Source organism: Camellia sinensis, chromosome 2 (genome assembly GCF_055761805.1).
Source record: "Camellia sinensis isolate YWXY chromosome 2, ASM5576180v1, whole genome shotgun sequence".
Lineage (NCBI taxonomy): Eukaryota > Viridiplantae > Streptophyta > Magnoliopsida > Ericales > Theaceae > Camellia > Camellia sinensis.
Window position 1 is genome coordinate 71,630,819 of NC_138962.1, and position 24,599 is coordinate 71,655,417.

General features: G+C 36.7%; 1 long non-coding RNA gene across 9 annotated transcripts; it reads left to right on the forward strand.

Moving 5' to 3' along the window:
• The first annotated feature begins 278 nt into the window (after nucleotides 1-278).
• On the forward strand, nucleotides 279-24,599 carry LOC114309814 (uncharacterized). 9 transcript variants are annotated; one of them, XR_014361092.1, is made up of 12 exons: nucleotides 279-403; nucleotides 4,875-4,939; nucleotides 5,469-9,984; nucleotides 10,100-10,404; nucleotides 10,485-10,572; nucleotides 10,653-12,232; nucleotides 12,320-12,541; nucleotides 12,612-12,704; nucleotides 12,779-12,874; nucleotides 12,948-13,354; nucleotides 14,790-14,886; nucleotides 24,180-24,599. It is a non-coding gene; the product is annotated as an uncharacterized LOC114309814 (long non-coding RNA). The 9 variants fall into 9 exon arrangements; XR_014361096.1 differs by lacking the exon at nucleotides 14,790-14,886; XR_014361090.1 differs by lacking the exon at nucleotides 24,180-24,599 and having other exon boundaries at nucleotides 14,790-15,166.

Consider the following 24,599-nt stretch of genomic DNA (forward strand, 5'->3'; position numbering starts at 1 on the left):
ATTATTGGTGACGAATTGAGATTTTGGTCGCTATTGAGTTTGGCGCCATTCTAAATTTTTGCGCGGGAGCGCTAAAAAGTTTTCGCGACCAAAATAATATACGGCAATGAAAATTTTGGTTGGTAATTGTACACTTTTGGCGACAGAAATAAAATAGTCACAAAAATGTGAACCGTATTTATGGCGACCAAATATTTTAGTCGCCAATAAATTGCCTTTCAAAACTATATCGTTTTGATTTTTTATTTTTTTTAATTAGTTGACCCAACCTTCTGGGTGAATAAAGTATTTGTGAGTGAATAAACAAACCATTTACCTAAAAGTTCAGCTCATTCTCCCACGACCTCAAACGGCATAGCACGGAGGTATTCTCTCCCACGACCTTAAATGGCACACCACAGAGGTATTCTCTTTTTCTTCTTCTTTTTCTCTCGCTCTCTCGCACTGCCGACTAAGCATTGCCTCCTCATATTCTTCTTCTTTGTCTTTAGTTTTGCTTCTTTCAATTCTGAATCTTCATTCTCTGGTTCTGCATTTTCAGAACCAAAGTGTGTTTTGAAAACTGATAATAAAGTTGTAATTTCATCTCTATTTGTGATAATTTCAAAAAGCAGACCCATGTACTAAATCCAGATAAAATTATGTTTTGATTTTTAATTCTATTAACTGAAAAACATCCTAGATACTACAACATTAATGAATCCAAATTTTCTGTAATTTTATTGAGCCCTACTCCCAAATGATTGATTTGGGGTACTCTTCATCCCTACATAAACATCTCTGACTTTTTTTCTTCTTTTTTTTTTTTTTTTTTTTTTTTTTTTTTTTTTCCTTCAAATGTCATCCATGACTGTTAAAGTTCTAATTTTATTCTGAAATATTTTCTAGAAACAAATCCAAAGTAATCGATATCACAAACTAAATACAGCACTAAAAACCAATAATCAATCTAAGAAATTAAATTTCATTTCTTTCCCCTTTTTTTAATCTATCAATTAATCTCTAGAAATCCCAAATATTGCAAATATTTGCTCAGTGATTTTTAGAATCCATTAATAATAAAGTAATAATAAATCAGTATGGAATGTAACTCATCTCTACCTATCTAGTTTGCATAACTTTCTTACAGTAAATATATGCATGGTGTTTCTACTAAATCATCAATAAATATTGTCCTTATCTTTTAAAAGCTAATAACTTTAAGACATGATATACTGCTTCCCTTCACTATTGTTATGCCCCATATTTTTTTTATAGGATTGAGTAATGGGCCATCCACTTTTGAATTTTTTGTCAGATTGCTCAACCTATATGTCATTGTAGTATGCTCAGTTTTTTGTAAATAAAAAACAGGATAACATTGACAAACGACTTAGCCTGTAAAAAACATCCAATGACATTATTTTTTTGGTTGGGTTAATGAGTTTTCTTTGATCTTCAATTCAACTTGGGTTGATTCTTATGAAGGTTTCTTTATTTTTATTTGATTAGATAATGAAATGTTATCGATTTAAATGGGACATTTAAATTAGGTCCAAAATTTTCATCTAAACTGAGATGTTTTTAATTCCTATTGTGTGATCTTTAAGCATTATTGTAGTATTGCATGTTTATTCCTTCAATTAGCAATTCTATGAGCATTTTTGGAAATTGAAATTAGATCACTTCATTTGACGCATATTATGTCTCCTTTCTAATGGGAATAAGGAAAAATATTGCAAGTAGTAAGTCATGAGCAAAGATAGATGTTCACGTGGCATGAGCAAAGAATGAATCAAGATAACTACTAGTAAGTCATATAAGGCGGAAGAGCATAAGTGCCACAACATAGGAACTTAGATCACTTCATTTGACGCATATTATGTCTCCTTTCTGGTGGGAATAAGTAAAAATATTACAAGTAGGGTGGTAGCAGCAATTTGATACAAAATAGCTTGTTTCTCAATGAAAAGGAAAAAAAAAAGATCTAGCAAAATATATCACCCGCCGACAACTAAGACGCCCCCTTGTAAGAAAACAAAATAATGAGTCACAAGGCCAAAGGAATGTTTCTGCCAAAACAAGCTACCAATTTGCACTAAGTTACAAAAAATCTATAGATGTTGCTGAAAAGCTTGTACAATATATTAAAAAAACAGTTTATTCGGGTTAATATTCTTGACAGTACGATGCACAAGAGAGGCATAAGAAATCCAAAATTCAAATGAACTACACAATCTCTAAGTGAACATCATAAGCATATAAGTGAACAACAATATACCTTCAGATTGCTCAACATCTTCACAGTTGCAGGATTAAAATATAGTTTCAAAAAAAGTTGTTCTGCTTAAAGAGTACGTGACACAAACAAGTAGCATTCAAATGCCAAAAAGAATCAACTTTCAACTAATGCATGGTCCAATGAAGTTTCCCAAATCTAAAACACCAGCCTAGATGCCAAATTCCAACAGAACCACTTTGGCAGTGGACTCTACCTATCACACATATAGTAACTTAGGAACATGTGGCTACCTGATGTATGTTTTATCCAATATGAGATGTAGTTTGTGATAAATGTTATTTATTTGGGTAAATTACACTTTCTTGAATCCCAAACAAAAGATGTCAGTCGCATAAACTTCTTTCACTGGTTTACCAAGGAACCATATCCTCAACTTGTTCTTTCATAAATATGAATAATAAATGCTACTAGCTATGCGTGTGGCCCTAAAGAGAGCTATAAAAGGATGAAGGATTCATGTAGTTAACCCTAATTGACTTAAGTTGATAGTATTTAATGATTTTAATCAACCATGTCAAACTTAACAAAACTTTGTATACCTAAGTCAACCTTCCATGTTCCTACCATCATTCTGAAAACACCTTTAAATCACGTAACTTAAATAATCTATGATCCCAACTAAGTGCACTGTTCATCAAGTCAGTATCCTAGCTGTCAAACACACTATGGTCAAAAACTGAATAGCAAAAAGAGCTTTCTCTTGCAACCACAACATAGAAGATCTGATATAATGACAACAAAGGCCCCCAATCACCCATCTTTAAAGAGCATTATCACATGACAGCATACAAGTACTTGACTATACATTAAATTGAAACAACAAAAATAGCAAAATCAAGTTCCCATTCTTATATCACAAAGAACATTCCCATAAAATTCTCTCCACAGGCACATACATATGTTCAAGCCACCTATTAAAAGAATGATACCTGTATGATGGATTTTAGATAGTTATTGATAGCATAGAGAAGTGTTGGAATAGCAAGAAGCGCATTATTGCGAGCTGCCTGCAGTAATACAAATGATAGTATTAGGATTAGAGAACATTAATACAAGGCCAAACTTAGTATTGGTACATCCAGTGCAGGTAGCATAGAGGGATCAACAATGTAAAGACCTGAACTTTGGCATTATTTGCGCAAAGGGAGAACCAACAAATCCAAATAGATAAATATTTATTTGGACAAGCTATTAAAAATGAACGAAAAAAAAGGGGAAAAACTCGAATCTTAAAAAAGATCCTTTGTGTGACACAAGCATATAAAACCTAATCCAGGATTCCCATTAATTGGCCAAGCAACCCATGCTAGAATGCTCAATATTCAGAAATGACAATATCATGAAATACCAACATAGAACTCTAAACTTCATCAGCATTCATATGCCTTGACAAAGATAAGAGACTATAGTTGCACAAAAATCTATAATGGAATGGCAACATCTTCCTCAAGCCACTAGCTAGAAACCTAGTCTATAAGACACTCGAAAATTTAATTTTTTTATAAGCCAACCAAACTTAGGACTCAATTTATCACCCATTAACTTAGCATATAGTCAGAAACCCAAAACACTAGCAAGGCCAGTTTTTGGATAAGGTGAATTACACTTTGCACCCTTTAGGTTTCATAGTTTTCCAACTTTGGCCCTTAAAAGTATTTTTGTCCCATGTTGGCCCCTAACATGTGTATTTTTTCCAAATTTAATCCCCAAGCCAAATTTCGTCCAATTTTGGATAGGAATGACACATTGGTAGTCACATGGTGCCAAATGGCATAAAAATACATTACATTAACATTTTGGATAAATTACACTTTGCCCCAGGTATCACAATTTTCCCATTTTGGCCCTTCAAGTATTTTTTTGCCACTTTGGCCCCTAACATTTGTAATTTTTCTCAATTTACTCCCAAAACCAACGTCTGGCCAATTTTGGATGGATAAATGCCATGTTGGAAGCCAACATGCCATAAAAATACATAATATTAAAATTTTAAGACCCAAAATTCGGGGGTCAATTTGTAGAGAAGAGCATTGTCGTCATCTATGCTGATTTAGAAAGTACTGTAATCTTGGCTTTGCTGGATTTTATGCCAGGCAGTTTGCATATCTGTCACTGCAAAAGGAAACATTCTTCATTAAATGTGCATATATTTTAGCTTTGTCTTGGTAGGTACTTGTTGGGAAGCTGCATAATTTTTTAAATATAAGTTCAAGATCAAAGACCTTACACAAAGTTGCTGGTGTTGATCTGAGATGCTTGTTTTCTAACATGATTACCTCCAGAAAAACAAAATGACTTGTAATAGTGGTGATATGCATGATTTTCTGCTCTGCATGGATATAGGTTTCTAATATGGGAAAGAATTTTAATTGCAACAAGCATATGAAATTTGGGTTATAAGACTAAAAGATAAAAAATGGAAATGATTTTATGTACTAAAAAGAATGTAGGGTAGTTTGCATTTCTACTAAGAATACAATTGTTGTCTAGATTATAAGTATAAGCGTTTATTTAAATGTGTACATCACATTTTGGTTCGATGTGTAGTGCAATTTTAATTTAAACTTTGATTTTATAATTGCAAATGCTATAGGTAATTGGCTAATGCAAAGAGATAAAAAAGCTGCACTCATTCGTTGGGGGCAATTACTACATCAAGTAAGCTTTGACTATTTGTTAGGGCATTTTTATTTCAATATACCATAATTTATATAGCAATTCTAATTTATATATCCACTTCATCATTATTATATGATTTTTTTTCACCCTTTACTGTAAATTGCATATTCTACTTGAATATTAATTCTTGGTTATCACTTACTATTGTTAATACAACTTCGTTAATAATGTAAATTATTTTATGGTGTATTGCATATAATAACTTTTATAATCCAAGATTTAGAACTATCAAAGTAGGATACTCGGAAATCACTATTAGATAACACCTTGGAGCAAAAGATATGGAATCATAATCCTGTAAAATCTCTAATTAATATTGCCATGTCATGTCGGTTATCGTAACAACTAAATAACTAATTTAGTCTTACAAATAAATTACACATGCCTAATTAAGTTAAAGGTATATTTTAGTATATTTTTCATTATGCATTCATAAATGAGATAGGACTACTTATCTACTGGATATTAATGTACATAATAACAATTTCATGTAACCTTGGCTTTGTAGGTAACCAAATATGGACAACAGTTGGATGTTACTTAAAAATAGGATGAGTTTCCAATATCGAGATGGGGTGAAGGCTTTTGTTCAATTTGCAATGGCAAATGTAGAGCCAAATGATAAGATCCGTTGCCCTTGTCTGGACTGTTTAAATTGTGAATGGCATACTAGTAAAATTGTGGAGTATCATTTGGTCGTGAAAGGAATGTCCCCGTCTTATAAGACTTGGGTGCATCACAAGGAATCTGTTCCCATGAATCAATCTTATGCATTCAATGATGACAACCACAATGACTTTGGAAGTGTTGGGATAGAATGGAAGAAGAGACAGGCGAAGATCAAGATGAAATCCTAAATTTGTTAGAAGATGTTTACATGGGGACTGTCACGCCCTCAAAAAAAATAACATTTAAATCCATTAACAAAGACACGCAATGATATATAAAAGCTCCATATGATTCTATTCATCAGAGTTCTATTACAAAAGTATTACATGTTAACAACAAAAGCAAATGCCCTACGGGCTTACAGCTTTCCAAGTTAACACTTGGTTACAATAAAAGAGTACTAACTCAATTACACATTAAGCCCTTGGCTTGAATATACATGTAATACATCAAAAGAAATAAGACAACAAAAGTGTGTCCGCCTCTAGCCTCCCAAGCTATGTCCTTGGAGGTGGCATGCTACCTGTACCTGAAAATGATATTCCCGTAAAGGGTGAGCCACAGCCCAGTAGAAATACACTAAACCAAATATGGACAATGACTAAAAGATTAGCAATTGATAGATGGTCAACACTGATACTTTTCCTTATCACACTTTGCAGTTTCATGACATACAAGTCCATGTTACAATCCATTTTCCAATTCCTTTCAATTCTCAATTTATAATCATGGCTCAGAACCTGGCCAAACAATTTATATGAGACAATAACTCATATTAAGCACTTTCCCATTTCACAATAGATAAGCATACTAGCTATATCACACATCAACAGATAAGCATACAAGCTATATCATCACTTCCATAGATATGCATAAAAGCACTATCACACTTCCAATGACAAGCATATGAGCTCTGTCAACACATAAATAGATAAGCATATGAACTCTATCTATGGAGTCCATCCCCTATCTCCTCCCAACACATCCGGTTTAGAGGTCCATCCCCTATCTTCCCCTAAACCGTGGAGTACATCCCCTATCTCCTCCACACACACAATGCATATAAACAATAATTATACACATCACCACACAATACATAAATTTAATGTATTCTTTCAACTGTCATACTCAATGACACATTCTAGTGATTAGTTTCAGTTTGCCTAATCATCATGCATTGTCTACAACAATCAAGACTATCCTCCACTGATAGCCCAAAGCAGTTATTTCTATACAGAAAATAAATGCAACAATGGATATATAATCAACATTTCAACTAGGTGAGTGATAAATAATCCAACTACACCCTTTAATCCCATACCTTTCCAAACCAATTTCTCATTTCCCATAATTAATTATGCAAATTAATTAACCAATGTAATTAGGGCATTTTTCATAATTAACATTACAACTCTTAGGTTCCATTTTCATTAATGTTTTAACATTAATTTTACTTTTTCCATGCCAAACATGCATCTAGGTTTTATATAGCCACAACCCCAACTTTTGTAAAAATTTCACCAAGGCCCCCAAACTTTCACAAAATCACCAAACCAACCCCAACATCTCAAAATACTAAAATTTAAGGACAAAGCTCATAGTAAGGAGTAGGTTATCCCTACCTCGAAGTTAGAGCTTGGATGGAGAAGAAGCCAAAACCAAAATGCTCCAAAGACCAAGATTCTCGGATCAAAACGACACCCTCGACGATCCACACAACTTTTACAAAGGCCGAAGAGAAGGAGGACACTCTAACTAGATCAAACCCTAGAGAGAAGGGAGTTTCTAGAGAGAGAGGCTCTCAAAAATGGGTTTTAGAAAAAGTAGGACAGAGAAAGAAAATCAAAAAGTGATTTAAAATCACCCAGCGGATAACTCATATACGTACGACCCGCTCGAGCGGAGGACACAACGCTCGAGCGCCAAGAACAAAATCTGAACACGCTCGAGCGCAACAAGGCCCGCTCGAGCGTCAAGGCACAAGAATACAGCACTTTCGCTCGAGCGTGAAAACCAGTCCGCTCGAGCGTAGATCTCCACCTCCCAGAACTTATACCCAGGAAGTATTACCCGCTCGAGCGCCACCAAGCCCGCTCGAGCGCCACCAAGCCCGCTCGAGCGCCACCGCTCGAGCGTAAACAAACCCGCTCGAGCGTAAAAATCACATCTGCAGAAGTTTTGCAGGAACACGAAATACTGGAAGTGTGCAATCCCCGCTCGAGCGCAAGAAGACCCGCTCGAGCGGATCGCCTAAAAACTGAACAACAAGGAATTGAAACCAAGGCCTAACCAACCTGTAACAACCCTGCCCAAATCATCCTAAAACTCAATCAAGTGAAATTAAAGGACGGCAACAAGATAGATACCACTACCAACTTCACGAAACCGAGTCCGGAACACAACAGAACAGTAAAGGGACAACCGGGATCGCTATAAGGACTATCATGAATGATGATGAAAACGATGGGGATAAAGAGGACGATGGCGATGGTGATAATGTGGCTAATAATATTGAAAAAGAGGACATGCCCAACTTTAACAAATTGTTGAATGATGCTCAAAGAGAGTTGTACCCTGGGTGTCGTAAGTTTTCTCTTTTATCATTTGTTGTTAAGATGTTTCATGTAAAGGTGTTAAACAAGTGGACCTATAAGTCATTCAACGTGTTGTTGGGGATATTAAAGGACCTTCTACCGGTAAGTGACCAAGTGATTCCATGGACCCTTTATGAAACCAAAAAATTCTTACGTGACTTAGCCTTAGGATATGTGTCGATTCATGCATGTAAGTATGATTGTGCACTTTTTTGGAAGGAAAATGCAAATTTAGAGAATTGTCTAATATGTCAAGAGTCCAGATACAAGTTGAATGATGGAAAAGGTAAGAAAATTCCTCATAAGATCTTAAGATATTTCCCGTTGACACCGAGGTTGCAGAGATTATATATGTCGAGAAAAATAGCTATAGCTATGAGATGGCACAAAGAGAAGCGAGTAGATGATGGGATATTCAGGCACCGAGCTGATGGTAAGGCATGGAAGGATTTTGATAGGCAACATCCTTTGTTTTCCTAAGAGACTCGAAATGTGAGGTTAGGATTGGCCACTGATGGTTTCAATCCTTTTGGAAACTTGAGCAACTCGTACAATATATGGCCTGTGATTGTTATGCCTCACAACTTGCCTCCTTGGAAATGTATGAAACAATCATTTAGTATATTGTCATTACTTATCCCTGGACCACAAGCACCGGGGAGAGATATCGATGTTTACATGCGACCATTAATTGACGAGTTGAAGGAGTTGTGGGAAGATGGTGTGCTTACTTATGATGCCTCAACTGCATTAACTTTTCGAATGCATGCGACTGTTATATGGACGATTAATGACTTTCCTGCATATGGCAACTTGTTAGGATGGAGTACGAAAGGTTATTTGGCTTGTCCCACATGTAACAAGAATGCATCCTCACAACGATTGAGAAGTAAAATAGTGTACACAGGCGCTCGCCGTTACCTGCCTGATGACCACCCTTGGCGGAGGAGTTGACTTTATAACGATAAGGCTGAGTTTGTGTCAAGACCTTTGGAGTTATCAGGAGAACAAATTTTAGAACAATTGGACTTAGGGACATTCAGACCATTTGGAAAGCATCCAACCAATAAGAAAAGAAAAAGGGAAGATCCAGTATTGAATTGGATAACAAAAAAAAAAAAAACTTTTTTATGTTTCCATATTGGAAAACACTTAAACTTTGACACAACCTCGATGTTATGCACATAGAGAAGAATATATGTGATAGTTTTCTTGGAACATTACTGCGTATAGATGAAAAAAACAAAGGCACAGAAAAAGCACGCGTAGATTTAGAACATATGAAAATAAGGAAGGAGTTGTATCTAAAAAGGCATGCCGATGGGTCTTTTAAAGAGCCCCCAGCATTGTACACTTTGTCCTTAGATGAAAGGCATGGTTTCTGTGAGTTTTTTAAGTCTATTAAGTATCCTGATGGTTATGCAGCAAACATCTCAAGGTGTGTGAGCACAAAAGGTGATAAGTTAACAGGCCTAAAAAGTCATGATTGTCATGTCCTTCTACAGCGACTTCTTCCCATTGGAATGCGTGGATATCTTCATAATGATATTTGTGTCGCATTATGAGTTGGGAAATTTCTTCCAAGAGCTTTTCTCAAAGACAATGAAGGTGAAGGATTTGGAAAAATTAGAAGATATGCAAGCTGGAGAAAATTTTTCTACCAGCGTTTTTTGATGCGATGGTCCATTTGACCATTCTTTTGCAACGCGAAGCCATTCTTGGTGAGCCTGTGCAATATCGGTGGATATACCCCATTGAAAGGTACTTACTAATTTCTTAATATACTAGAATACTTAAATTTTAGCACAACATGTATATATATTTATAAAAATGTGAGTGTGCATGTAATAAGATTATTCTATTGTTTGTTTCATAGGCTACTTGGAACATTAAAAGGATATGTCACAAATCGAGCTCGTCCAAAAGGTTCGATCGCAGAAGCTTATGTTGTCAAGGAGTGTCTCACATTTTGCTCAATGTATCTGGTGGGATTGAAACTGTATTTAATCGAGAGGAATGAAATGTCAATGTTGGTGTGCATGAGTTGGGGTTAGAGGTCTTCACGCAAAATGTTCGTCCTTTTGGGCTAATTACAAGGGCTTCTGACGTGTCTTAGAAAGAATGTGAAATGGCTCATTGGTTCATCTTGAATAATAGCCTCAAGTTGGACCATTATCTAGAGTACGGTCTTATTATTGGTTTTTGGTAGAATTATGTTTTCAATATAATATGTTACTTATCAATCATATGTTTGTAAGTAGGTAACACAAGAATCTTTTAGAAAATCAAGGTGCACGTGACATCACAAAGAGACAGAAAGAGAAATTTCTCAAGTGGTTCAAAGAACATGTAAGATATAATCCTAAACTTTATTCAGCTATACTTATATGAATACTAACATAATGATTGAAATTGATGTCGTTATGTAGATGAACCAATTACGAGCTCAAGGATTACCAGAAGCAACTGATGATTTGTGGTCATTAGCAAATGGTCCTAGTGTAAATGTTAATTTGCATTCAGATTGCATTTCCAATGGTGTTCGATTTCTTAGTAAAGATCGTGATAGTAGTCATAAATGCCAAAATAGTGGGTTAGTTATGGAAAGGGAGCATGAAGGACAAACAATTGACTTTTATGGGTACTTGAACAAAGTGTGGGAGATGCGTTACATACTTAGACATCGAGTTATTTTATTCCAATGTGAATGGTTCAACACCGGTAGCAATAGATCGTTACATATCGATACATATTGCACAAGTATTGATATTAGAAGTCGATGGTATAAAGATGATCCATTTGTCTTACCAAGTCATGTGAAACAAGTTTTCTGCATTGATGATACAAAGTTAGGTGGACATTGGAAAGTCATAGAAAGACTACAACATCGAGGAATATAGGATGTATCAAAACAAGATGGCATTGAACCTAATGATGTATTCCAACAGAATGAAACAATTGATGTTGTCCCAGTCAACGTTGAAGACCCCATCACAATCTCACTTCATAGGAATGGCATTGATCCTCAAATTATCCCAAGTGAGGTGGTTTTATAATCAGTTAGTCGAGCACACAACGATGGTGTTGATGATGAAAGAGGGCACAATAATGAAGATGATTACTATGAGCATTGACTATCCGAAAAGATAAGCTACATAATCATTTTTTATTCTAATATAGATTTTGACATAGAACTTTAATTTTTTTGTCATTTTTATGTTTTTATGACACTGTTGTTTAAGTGCCTTTGAGTTTGAGTACAATGACTATTTAAAAAGTTTTTTTTTTTTTTTTTTTTTTTTGTATATGTGTGTTTGTGTGTGTCCCTGTCTCTCTCTCTCTCTCTCTCTATATATATATATATATATATATTTTTTAGTTTTTTATGTCATTTTATTTTTTAGTTATCACTTATGTTCTGATATTAATTCTATTATACATCCATTGATATTAATGTAATTGCTTATTTTACATATGTTTCACACATGTAATTGTTGAGTTATTATGCTAGATGGCAGGCCCTGGTAAAGCTCGAAGTACAACATCATCCAAAGTTCCTCTACCTACCCAACAAGTTGCAGCTAGAGATGCTACCCCTACTCAGCATACACTAGCTAATTTAACCCCATCTACTCAGAGTGAACCATCTACAAATGCTCTAAGCATCCAGCCTGCACCATCTACAAATGCAACTACTATCTAGGCTACACCACTTACAAATGCAACTACTACCCAGGATGCACCATCTACAACTGGGTTGTGTACTCGTTCTAGACAAGTAAGGGGTCAAACTCGAGGGAAAAGCATAGCACGTCTCATAGCTAATAATGGTGGTGAAAAACTTTCTGTTTGGATCCCTGTAGATGCAAAGGTGCCAGTAGGGCCTTATGCCACTCCATTTGCAAATTAACTTGGCTTACAGATAAGGATGGCTGCACCAATCATTGATATAAAAAAGTGGGACAAGATTGATGAGATTCATAAAGCCCCAATCATTCAAGCAATTCAGGTACATGCATTTGCTATTTTTAAAATAATAAGATTATCACCATTACTTGCATTTTGATATCAATAAAAGTATTCATTATGTTTGCAGGATAAATTTGAGATTGTTGATTATGATAATGATGAAGAGGTTCGGAAATAAGTCAATAAAAAGTGTAAAACTCTTTACAAAAGTTGGCATAACAAGATGAAGTCTCATTACTCAAAGTTGGTAGATGCTGGTGTTGACCCTTATAGTAAACCATACAAAGGGGTCGATTATAAGGCTTGGATATACATGATCAATCATGTATGGTTTGATGGCGATCATCAGGTAAAATTTTCTAATTTAAATAATCATGTTATAATTTCAATTTAATTTTACTAATCAATTAATTTTGCAGAACTTGGCTGAAAAAGCAAGGGATAGTCGATCGAGGTTACCATATAATCATACAATGGGCTCCAAGTCATTTCAAGCTGCAATGTGAAAACAGGTGATGCATTTATTATATTTAAAAGTGTGATAAGTTAAAATTAATTATGTATGCTTACTTTTAAATGGAATTAGGGTACCGAGAAGACTGACATTGTAGACTTCTACAAAGATTCTCATTGGAGTAAGAGAAAGTCGGATTGGGTAGCCCTAATATGTGGTCAATTACATGTAAGTATGCCACTTAATAGAGTTACATTTATGTAAATGGTTGTATTTGTTGAAGTTGTTTACAAATTGATAGGAAGCTTTGAAAAAGTGACGTGAAGAGTCTTTAGAGCCTAGGGCAGTACCTTTAACTCAAGAGCAGCTTTTAATTGAGGTTCTTGGAAGGAAATTGGGATACTTAAAAGGCGTTAGAGTTGGTCCAAAACCATCCTCATCCAACTCTTCTATTAGTGCACAAGCACATATTAAGGTGGTTTCGAGCCTACAAAAACAACTAGAGTCATTGAAGAATTTGTCCGAGGTCCAGCAAGAACAAATTGCAGCCCAGAACCTGATAGCACAAGAGCAAGCTAAAATGATTGAAATGCAAAACAAAAGATTTGAAGAGATTGAGAAGTTTATGAGGATGCACAAGGATCGGGCAGACATGCAGGTTGATGAAGATGATTATCCATTAGAGGAATCTTATTGACAAGCACTTTTGTAAGTATATTTTTCATAATTTAATTTTCAATCACTACAAGCATCTCACTTAATATGTTTGGTGGTGTTGAACAAACTATAAAAAAGTTTGGTTCAGAAGACTTAAAAGGCCCATTCGAGGGGGCAAAATTGTAAAGTAACCACCGAAACTGCCTAAACCTAGCACAGGCAACTTGCTCGAGCCTAAATAGACTTGTAGGAACAAACGAGACCTTGACTGGATTTCCAATTAGAAAATTAGAAAAAGAATTGTAAAACACAAGACTTAAAAAGCCCGTTTGGGGGTAAAAATTGTGAAATGACCACCGAAATTGTCGAAACTTGGCACGGGCAGCTTGCTCAAGCCTAAATAGACTTGTTGGAACAAACAAGACCTTGATTGGATTTCCGGTTAGAAAATTAGAAGGAAAATTGTAAAACACAAGAGTTAAAAGGCCCGTTCAGGAGTCAAAATTGCGAAATGACCACCAAAACCACCGAAACTTGACATGGGAAGTTTGCTCAAGCCTAAATAGACTTGTAGGAACAAACGGGACCTCGATTGGATTTCCCATTAGAAAATTAGAAGAAAAATTGTAATACACAAGACTTAAAAGGCCTGTTCAGGGGCCAAAATTGCGAAATGACCACCGAAACTTGGTACGGGCAGCTTGCTCAAGCCTAAAACGACTTGTAGGAACAAACAAGACCTTGATTGGATTTCCGGTTAGAAAATTAGAAGGAAAATTGTAAAACACAACACTTAAGCGACCCGTTCGAGGGGCGAAATTGTGAAATGACCACCAAAACTGTCGAAACTTGGCACGGCTGACTTACTCAAGCCTAAATAGACTTGTAGGAACAAATGGGACGTCGATTGGATTTTCGGTTAGAAAATTAGAAGGAAAATTGTAAAACACAAGACTTAAAAGACCCGTTCGAGGCCAAAACGACCACCGAAACCGCCGAAACTTGGCACAGGCAACTTGCTCAAGCCTAAATAGACTTGTAGGAACAAATGAGACCTCGATTGGATTTCTGGTTAGAAAATAAGAAGGAAAATTGTAAAACACAACACTTAAAAGGCCCGTTCGGGGATCGAAATTGCAAAATGACCACCGAAACCGCCGAAACTTGGCACGGGCAGCTTGCTCAAGCCTAAATAGACTTGTAGGAACAAACGACACCTCGATTGGATTTCTGATTGGAAAATTAGAAAGAAAATTGTAAAACACAAGACTTAAAAGGCTCGTTCAGGGGGCGAAAGTGCGAAAGAACTACCGAAACTCACCAAAACTTAGCACGGGCAGCTTGCTCAACACTAAATAAACTTGTATGAGCAAACGGCACCCCGATTAGACTTCACATTACAAAATTAAAATCAAAATTGTGAAATTCATACCGAGTTTTTTTTTTTTGGTCAATCTAATTTTTTTTTTTTTTTTTCATGTGACAGATTAGCAATGGTGAAAAATAGTTCAGGCTGCATCAGAAGATTTGATTTTGTGTTTTTGGATATATTTTGACATAGGATTTTGGTAAATGACTTATGGGTAAGATATTTAGCATCAAAATATTTAGTTGTGTTTTTGCAAATATTTTGACATAGGATTTTGGTAAATGACTTGTGGGTTAGATGTTTAACATCAAAATATTTGGTTTTGTATTTTTTAAAATATTTTAACATAGGATTTGGTAATGGATTTGTGGGTTTGATGTTAATAGTTTGTAAGTACTTTGGTATGAATGTTTCAGATTGCTAGAGAATTGTAATTATGTTTATTGGAATGTTTAATATCAATTAATTTTAAATTATTATGAATGTTTTGCACAGGTGTATTACTATTTACATTGTATTTGTGTATATATTGAGTAGAGAAAAACAAGTGTTTTGGATTATTTTAAACAAAAAAATTATTAAAATCCAAATGTGTTGTGAATTTTTAGTGACATGTGATATTTTGGTCGCTGTTAATGTATTTGGCGACAACATATTGTTTTTGTCACTAAAAGTTAGTGGTTATTCCAAGAATTTTTAGCAACCAAAACTTAGTTGTCGCTAAAACTTGATTTTTAGCGACCAAATTAATTTTGTCGCTAAATAGTACTTTTGGCGATGCATTTATTTGTCGCTAAAACTACATAGCTTATTCAAATCTTAACCTTTAGTGACAAATTAGAATTTTACAGCGACAAAATATATGATTTTTGGCCACCAATTTTGCTCGTCGCTAAGTGTCTACATACGGTGACAATTTATGATTTGGTCGCCAATACTTTTAGTGACAGGCCTTTGGCAACGAATTGTGTACATGTCACCGATTCTTTTGGTGACGAAATTTGTACTTTGGTCGCCAAATGTGCTTTTTGTTGTAATAAGCTATGCTACTGGCAGTTTTGTGGTTTGTTTGGAAGCACAGGAATGAGTGCACATTTAACAGTGTTCAACCAATTTGGGAGAGCTACAGGAATTGATAAACATAGGAGTGGCTTTTATGGGTTAAAAGCAATGAAAATGGAATTTGCGACTTTGTGCACGAGTTTGTCGCTAATATCCAACAAATCAAAACATCATCCTTGGTTATTTGATGGGTTGGCTCTCTCTGATGCTTTGGATTTGCTTTTGTTCTATATTTTTCTTGCTTGTTGGATCCTCTCCAACCTGGTGGTGTAATAGTATACGTTTGCGCTTGCATTTCGGTGTCAAACTAATTGGGATTGTCTCGGCTTGTTTTTTTTTTTATCAACAAAAAACCTTTATTGATAATAAGAACATAAATTAATATGAAATTACATCAACAAAGGGAGGGAAGAGCACAAGCATCATAGCAAACTAACCCAATCCCAACTAAGTTGGCATCGAGAAGAGAGCCCAATCATCTGCAAGCTCAACCGCAAGGTTTGAAGAGAGACCAAACCAAGCAAGGAAAAAACCACAAAAAAAAACCTAACAACCAAATAGGATACAAAACAATCCAACAGTTGTCCTGCATACTCAGATAGATAGGCAGCTGCAAAACTCCCAAACCAGATCAAAACACTGACAGACAGCTTCACTCGGTCGTTGCAGAACATCCCCAAACCAAAACCATCAGCAGCAACACTACAACATCAAACCGTAGCACACACCATCAAATCTCCTCTACTTGATAAACACCATCTTACCTGCAACAGAATAGCCACACTAGCATGCACTGCAAAACTCAGCAGCCCAATGCTCCACAACCCTCTCCTAATTGCACTCAACCACTAAACTACCCCTTATACACAAATAGCTTCCCAACACAGCTTCAGCAGCAACAATAGCTCCCCAACCAAAGGCAACAGTTGAACTACCCCTTACAAGCACCTCCTAATCTTATTTAAATTGCACATAAAGTCATGCACGGAGTACTGATGCTTTTTATGATGCTTTTTGCACTCACTTCTCTTTGTCTTTATTAATGTACTTCCTCCTTGTACTTTGGTTTTATATCAACAAAGATTTTCATTTTTTGCTGAGCAAAAAAAAAAGATTGTCGTTCAATCTTTGAGATGATAACTCCCAAGCAAAGAGAGGTGATTTCCAAAGGTCAATTGATTTTCATCAATGACTGTGGAATTCATTCTTATCATGAGCAATTCGATGATCTCTAATTAAATGATTTATTGTATTTTGATTTTGAAATTTTCCCATGTTTTTAATATTAATTTTTAAGTTTCATCTGCACTTTAGTTATTTTTTACGCTGCCACATTGTTGTAATTATTTGTGTATGTTTCCAATTTTCTCTTTAAAATTTGATTTTTGACATAGTACAATATTCAACCTCTTAGTCCTTATGAATTAACTTGGATTGAAGCCTCTATTTTACTAAATTGGAGCATCGTTCAGTTACTGATTTTAAAGATAATATGCCTCTAATTAGAGGGTAGTGTCACGACCTAAACCCGCCCCTACAGGTTTAGTATCGCAACCGGCCAGTAATCCTGGGATTACCGAAAGCCTCTGAGATAAATTAACATAATATTAGCAGCTAGCGGAAGCAAATAACAAATATACAACGTCCAATGAGCTGTGCAGACCTATATGAGATAGAAAAATTTTAAAATTTTTATGTACAAATATACACATCATCCTTACGTCATAATATATATACAGATTGGACAAAAAAGGACTTAGCCCCATTTACAAAATACACAATACTTGTTTAACTAGGCAAGAAAACAAAACTTAAACTTTAAATCACATGGCCATAGTCACTTGACATAACCGGAACCTCCACGAGAGGCACATAGGTTGGCTAACAAAAACAAATTCTAGGCAGATTCCTCTAAGACTGGTCACGCGCCTGATCACCTACATACATAAATAATACAGTGAGCTAGAGCCCAGTGAATAATAACAGAGTAAAGGGTTTTAATGAATGATGTCCATCACATAGTTAAAAATTAGAGTTTATATCAAAAACATATTCTTATCGGAAACAGAGTCTTTGCATATTCAGATTTCAAATCAGAAATAGATTCAGATACATATTCATATTCATAATCAAATTTTGCATAAGATCATACGTAGTACACCCATTAGCTAACATATCAACTTGGTCCTGAGACCCACATGCATAGTCGGTACCGACGACCATAAAGGTCCATATCTTGCACGCAAGTAGCCACGGTATTGTTACCCCCAGGTGAGGGCCACGTGAATATAGGCATCGGTATTGTTACCCCCGGGCAAGGGCCATGCAAATATAGGCCTCGGTATTGTTACCCCTGGGCAAGGGCCACGTGAAAATAGGCCACAGTATTGTTACCCCTGGGCGAGGACCACATGCATATTGGCCACGGTATTGTTACCCCCGGGCGAGGGCCACGTGACCTAAGGGTGCCACAAATACATTTCAAAAAATTAGACATTCATTCATAATTCATAAAATAGCATTTCAGAAAATAGATCGTATCATATCAGTTAGAAAATACTTAAAGTTAAACATAACTTTACAGAGTTATTACTCACAAATAGCTGCAGAAGTAGATCAGACAGGTCAAGCAGACAATAGGGCGTGACCTACACAAACACATAACATATACACATTGAAGCACAATATTACTCCCTTGATCAAACTTGACTTTCTTGTTTTCTGTCTAAATAATTCGAAGGCCCATTACGCTTATTTTTTTTTCTTTAGTCAGATGAATCGGGTTCTCATTTCACAAATCCCTTTTATTACTAAATCGTTCTTTTCTGAATAAACCAAATCCTCACTTGGCTTCTTAATCAAGTATCACTAAGTTAATGACTTATTCTTTAATCAACTAATTTATGTTTTTTAGTAGCTTATTAATCTTTATTGAGTCATAAATCATGTTTAGAATGCTTTGGGAAGAGATGAGAATAAAAATACGAACTAAATGTGTTAAAATCCACCTACTCTCCACCTACTTCACCCACTTAAACCTACTCCACTAAACCTAACCCACTACACCACTACCACCTCACCTACTCCACTAAACCTAACCCACTACACCACTTCCACCTCACCTACTCCACTAAACCTAACCCACTACACCACTACCACCTCCACTTCACCTACTCCTTACCTACTACACACTCACCCTCTTCTATATATAGGAATCATGAATCATTGTAATATCAATCAATAGATCAATCAATAATAATACATACAATTTATTCTCTCTCTTTCTCTATACATTATTTCTTACATGGTATCAGAGCTGGTTTAAAACCTAGTATTTTCGCTTCCCCGGCGGGCGGCAACCTCACCTTAGCCGCCCGCCGGGCCTCAACCTATTCCGCTGATAAAATCAACAAAGATTTGTGCAACTGTAGTCATGTGTGAGGCTGATGGAGAAGAATTCTTCACCTCATATGACGAGACAGTCTGGAACTGGAAACACTGCAACATTCTGCTCTGGAATTCTGCAGCAGCTAGATTATAGCTTGGTTGAGTGCCAAGCTTTGGTTCTTCCACCCACTCTTGAACTTGCCCAGCAAAGTGTGAAGGTTCATGCTTGTGTTGGAGGGACTAGTGTGCGCGAAGATCAGCGCATTCTCTCCAGTGGGGTTCATGTTGTTCTTGGTACTCCTGGTCGTGTGTTTGACATGTTGCGGAGACAATCACTTCGCCCTGTTTACATCAAAATGTTTGTCTTGGATGAAGCTGATGAAATGCTGTCACGAGGTTTTTAAAAATCAGATCTATGATAGGTTCTCAGTTGCTGCCACCCAAAATCCAGGTTGGGGTGTTCTCTGCCACAATGCCACCAGAGGCTCTTGAAATCACCAGGAAATTCATGAATAAGCCTGGAAAGAGAAAAAGCTCATGCTAGGATTTGCGAAGTGATTCGCTGCAGAAATTTTGGCTTTGGATGAAACCCTTACCATACTCCACTCATTCTCTCCAACTGTTCTAACTTTTTATTTTTATTATTATTATTATTATATCAAATAATCAATGCACTCATGTTCCCCACTAACAGTGTCCACTTTTGACACAAACCATTTTCAATCCATCATTTCTCCTTCACCTTTTGCACCCCACTCACCGACTCTCTCTCCACTTTATCACATGGGTTTGTCCCTCTCTCTCCTCCATTTGATTTCAAAAATCACTTATTTTTATTTATTTTTTCCAAGTCACTTTTCCTCTTTTTTAAATACCCCACTTTATTTTGAAACAATCGCACTGATGTTTTTCATATAATCCATCTATAAATATTTTTTATCTATTTTCTTTCTCCCTTATTTTCTTTCATTTTATTTTTATTTTTTCAACAAAACACTCTCAAAAAAAAAAAAAAAAAAAAAAAAAAAAAAAAAAACAACATTTTACAAACTTGTCATTTCTTCATGCCGGGGATCAACCCCGATCAGCATTTTACACCATAAAAAAAAAATAAATAAATAAAAATAAAAATAAAAAAACACAAAACACAACCAACACAAATCGGAACAGTGGGATTTTTCTTCTCGCCTATTCCGCCGGTCTTTTCTTCTTGCCTCCGTCCTGGGCGGCCCTTGCCGGTGTTGCCTCCGTGTTTCCCACTCCACTGGGCATGATCACTACTCCCTGCTCCTCCACTGCAGCATATGGCAGCCCTCCAAATCGGAACATCACGGTGGCCTTCCGCTTCAGCTCCTTATTTTCTGCTTTCAGCACACTTATCTCTGCTCGCGCATCCTTATACATGCGTTGGAGCAGAGCCAGCTGGGAGTTTAACTGTTGCACCTCATTTGTCCTGCTCTGCAGCCGGTGCGACAAGTTTGTGACTGCCGTCATCGTCTCCACACAGGACTTCAAAGTATACTGATTGGCTTCAATGTCCGTTTGCACTGCCATTTTTTGCTCCACCGACCGCATCGGAAAGTTCAACGGAGCAAACACAGAGGTGTTTGGTTGAGGTTCACTGGCCACCGCACCAGTTACTTCTCTTGTGGGCTCGTTCAGTTCTGGAAAGAGCGTGAGCAGACCACGGGACGAGGAGGCCATGTTTTGGGTAGCTGGACGGGAAGAAGAGGCCATGTTGCTGAGTGTTTCAGAGAAGGATTGGTTACAGAATGTTACAGAGAACGAAGAGGTTTCAACTGGTTTGTTATGCTTCCAAGCCTCAGACTTCGCATTGGTTTATATTGACACTGACGACGCGGCCGACACGCCGCTCTGTCGCTCACGTGCCTCGTCGCGTCTCCGGCTCACCTTTTGATGGCTCGACGCTTTCTGTCGGGCACGACTTTTGATGAAGTGGGCGCGCCTTTTGAGGGCGCAACTTTTGATGGCACGCCTTTTTATGGATTGGGCACGCCTTTTGATGGCACGCCTTTTTATGGATTGGGCACGCCTTTTGATGGCACACCTTTTGATAGATTGGGCACATCTTTTGAGGGTGCGACTTTTTAGGGGTCCGACAAGACTCTGTAAACTGTCCCGACATTGATTCCGGTTAGTTTCTATAAGGGTCCGACAAGACTCTGTAAACTGTCCCGACATTGATTCCGGTTAGTTTCTACAAGGGTCCGACAAGACTCTGTAAACTGTCCCGACATTGATTCCGGTTAGTTTCTACATGGGTCCGACAAGACTCTGTAAACTGTCCCGACATTGATTCCGGTTAGCTTCTACAAGGGTCCGACAAGACTCTGTAAACTGTCCCGACATTGATTCCGGTTAGTTTCTACAAGGGTCCAGCAAGACTCCGTAAACTGTCACCACAACTGTCACAACATTGTCTGCTACAACGGTCCGACATGACCCCATAAACTGTCTTCTACATCGGTCTGACACCGCCATCCAGTGTCCTCTACACCGTTATGACACCACCATACAGTGTCCTCTACATGGTTATGACACCCCCATACAGTGTCCTCTACAACGTTATGACACCACCATCCAGTGTCTTCACCAATGGTCTGACACGACCATACAGTGTCTCTTATCCTCTTTTATTTTTATGTATTTTCTTGTTCTGTTACTCTCTCCAAACTCAAGTTGGTTAGTTCCTATCCCCCTTGAGTTTGCGGGGGGCTGTTAAAATCCACCTACTCTCCACCTACTTCACCCACTTAAACCTACTCCACTAAACCTAACCCACTACACCACTACCACCTCACCTACTCCACTAAACCTAACCCACTACACCACTACCACCTCACCTACTCCACTAAACCTAACCCACTACACCACTACCACCTCCACTTCACCTACTCCTTACCTACTACACACTCACCCTCTTCTATATATAGGAATCATGAATCATTGTAATATCAATCAATAGATCAATCAATAATAATACATACAATTTATTCTCTCTCTTTCTCTATACATTATTTCTTACAAAATGTAACTTTCCAAAATATGCTAAGAATAGTTATTCGCTCGAGCGAGCCTTTAGTCACTCGAGCGGTCTGTAAGAGACTATAAAAGTACTGGAAGCCTTCAATTTGCGCTCGAGCGGCAATTAGTTCGCTCGAGCGGTCTGTAAAATTCCAAAATTTCGAACTTCTCAAAAATGGCTTCCAAACGCATTTTCAATTCTTTTTAAATCCATGCATAACTTGATCAAAACCATGAAAATGCCTTAGAAAATATAAACACTTATTTATTCATAAATTATTTCCTCAAAATCTTGAAACATAATAATTAATTTATTTAAATTAAAACCTTACTTAATTTCAAAATCAAAACCCATGAACTCATGGTTTTCTAAACTTCTTTTTCAAAATCAAATGTACAATTAGAATATCAAAATTTGTAGAATTTGTTCATGCATGTAGGAACTAGACGCAAACTCATGTAAGATATTCAAAAGCAAATCCAAAATAATTAACTTCCATAATCATGAACATGCATGTAACTCATTTTATGTTCAAAACCCAATTTCTTCCTAATTCCATGAATTTAATCTCAAATCCTTCTCAATCTCAAGAAATCTATGATGCATGTAAATTTATAATATCCATAATAAAGGTTCAATCACTAATTTTTAACATAATTTTCAAACACTTCTAAAATCCAATTAAACTTATATATATATATATAATTCAACCTATCAATTTCATGATTCTATTTTCAGTTTGGGGAAAAATCATAAATTATCATCATGAATCAACTTAGGGTTTTCAAGAAAAATCAAGAATTTCAAGAAAATTGAAACTTCTCACACCACTACTTTTAATTCCAATTTCCCCCTTGATTATACACCTAAGGTTCATAATCCACCATATTAACCCAACAATTGAACCCCCAACACTTCAAATCCTAAACCCCTAAATCTCATGATGTGCACCATATGCTCAAAAATGGAGGGTTTGTATTTATATAATCAAAATACCACAAATCTATCTATTAATGGAAGTATTGAAAAAAAACTAGGACCCCTACCTCAAGAATCAAGCAAGAGAGCAAAGCTTTGAGAAAAATCCTTTGCAAACCCGAATTCCAATCGGTTGAAAATATTGAGCTTCAAGCCTTCCTCACTTTTTGGTAAGAGATCTTGGCCAATTCTTAGGGAAATGGAAGGCATTTGAGGTCAAAACCTAGGGTTTTCGGACCTAGGGTGAGAGGGATGAAGAGAGAAGATGAAAGTGTGAAGAATGATATAGAAAAGTGCCTTTAAACTTGCTGAATTCGCGTAGTCCGCTCGAGCGTCTATTTTCCCGCTCGAGCGTACTTGCTTCTAACACAGATTCCAAAATTTCAAACAGCCATAACTCTCTCATCCTTTTAGGTCGTTCTTGTGTCCAAATTGAAGCCCTGGAAACAAGCTTTCCAATGGTTCTAGCATCACACCCAAATTCAAAGTGTGGAAAAAGAAAAGGGCAAAAGAGTGATGGCTGATCATAGGCAAATTATTCGAATTAAAGTTTTTGGTCCAATCTTATTTTACCATCATGTTACCACCTCAATCAATACCCCAAAATAAAATAAGGAGGTTCCAAATACACTAATAAAAATGTCAAGGGCAATCTCACTTTCCACACTCGAGCGCGCAGACCAACAAAGATGTTCGCTCGAGCAACCACTCCTACGCTCGAGCGGGAATTCACAACTCTCAAAATTTCAGACCATCTGCAAAAATACTGAGAACCTCTCAAGTCCGCTCGGGCGTCAACTTCCCCGCTCAAGCGGAGGAAGAAATTCTAGATCGTTACAGGTAGGGAAAGAAAAGTAGATGATTCTAATAATGGCTACTTTTGGGGAATATAAATATTTTTAAGAAGAAAAAAAAATTCCTTACTAGGGACAATTAGTCATAAATATATAACATGCATTGTTTTTGTAATTGAAGAAAACTGAATCCAAGAATTTAATTCTGACTGCTGCCTTATGGTCCCTCTGGAAATGCAGGAATGATTATCTGTTCAATGGGTAGCAGCATACCTGGGAAGATCTCTGTGAGCTTATTAAAGTTAGAGTGGCTCTTCAGCTGAAATCTCACTCAATTGGGCAAGGGTACACAGTGAATGAGTTTGTGTCTAATATTCTTGAAGTTAGAAGCTGCTTGTAGTGTATCTGGAAAAGCCCTTTAGAGAAGTTGCTGCTAATCTGTCTCAGATTCTGTTAATTTTACCTTTTTGTTGTTGGTCTGCTCTTTTCAGCTATGGACTGCTATGTGTCTGGTTTTATTTGTTACAGAGTTGGTGTATGAGTTACTCAGTTATAGGCTGCTGCTGCTGTGTGAGGTTGAACAGCTGCTGTGAACTGCTGTGGAGTTGGTATATTTGTTCTGTTTGTTCTGTTTCCACCTTTAGTTCTGTTCTGTTGGTT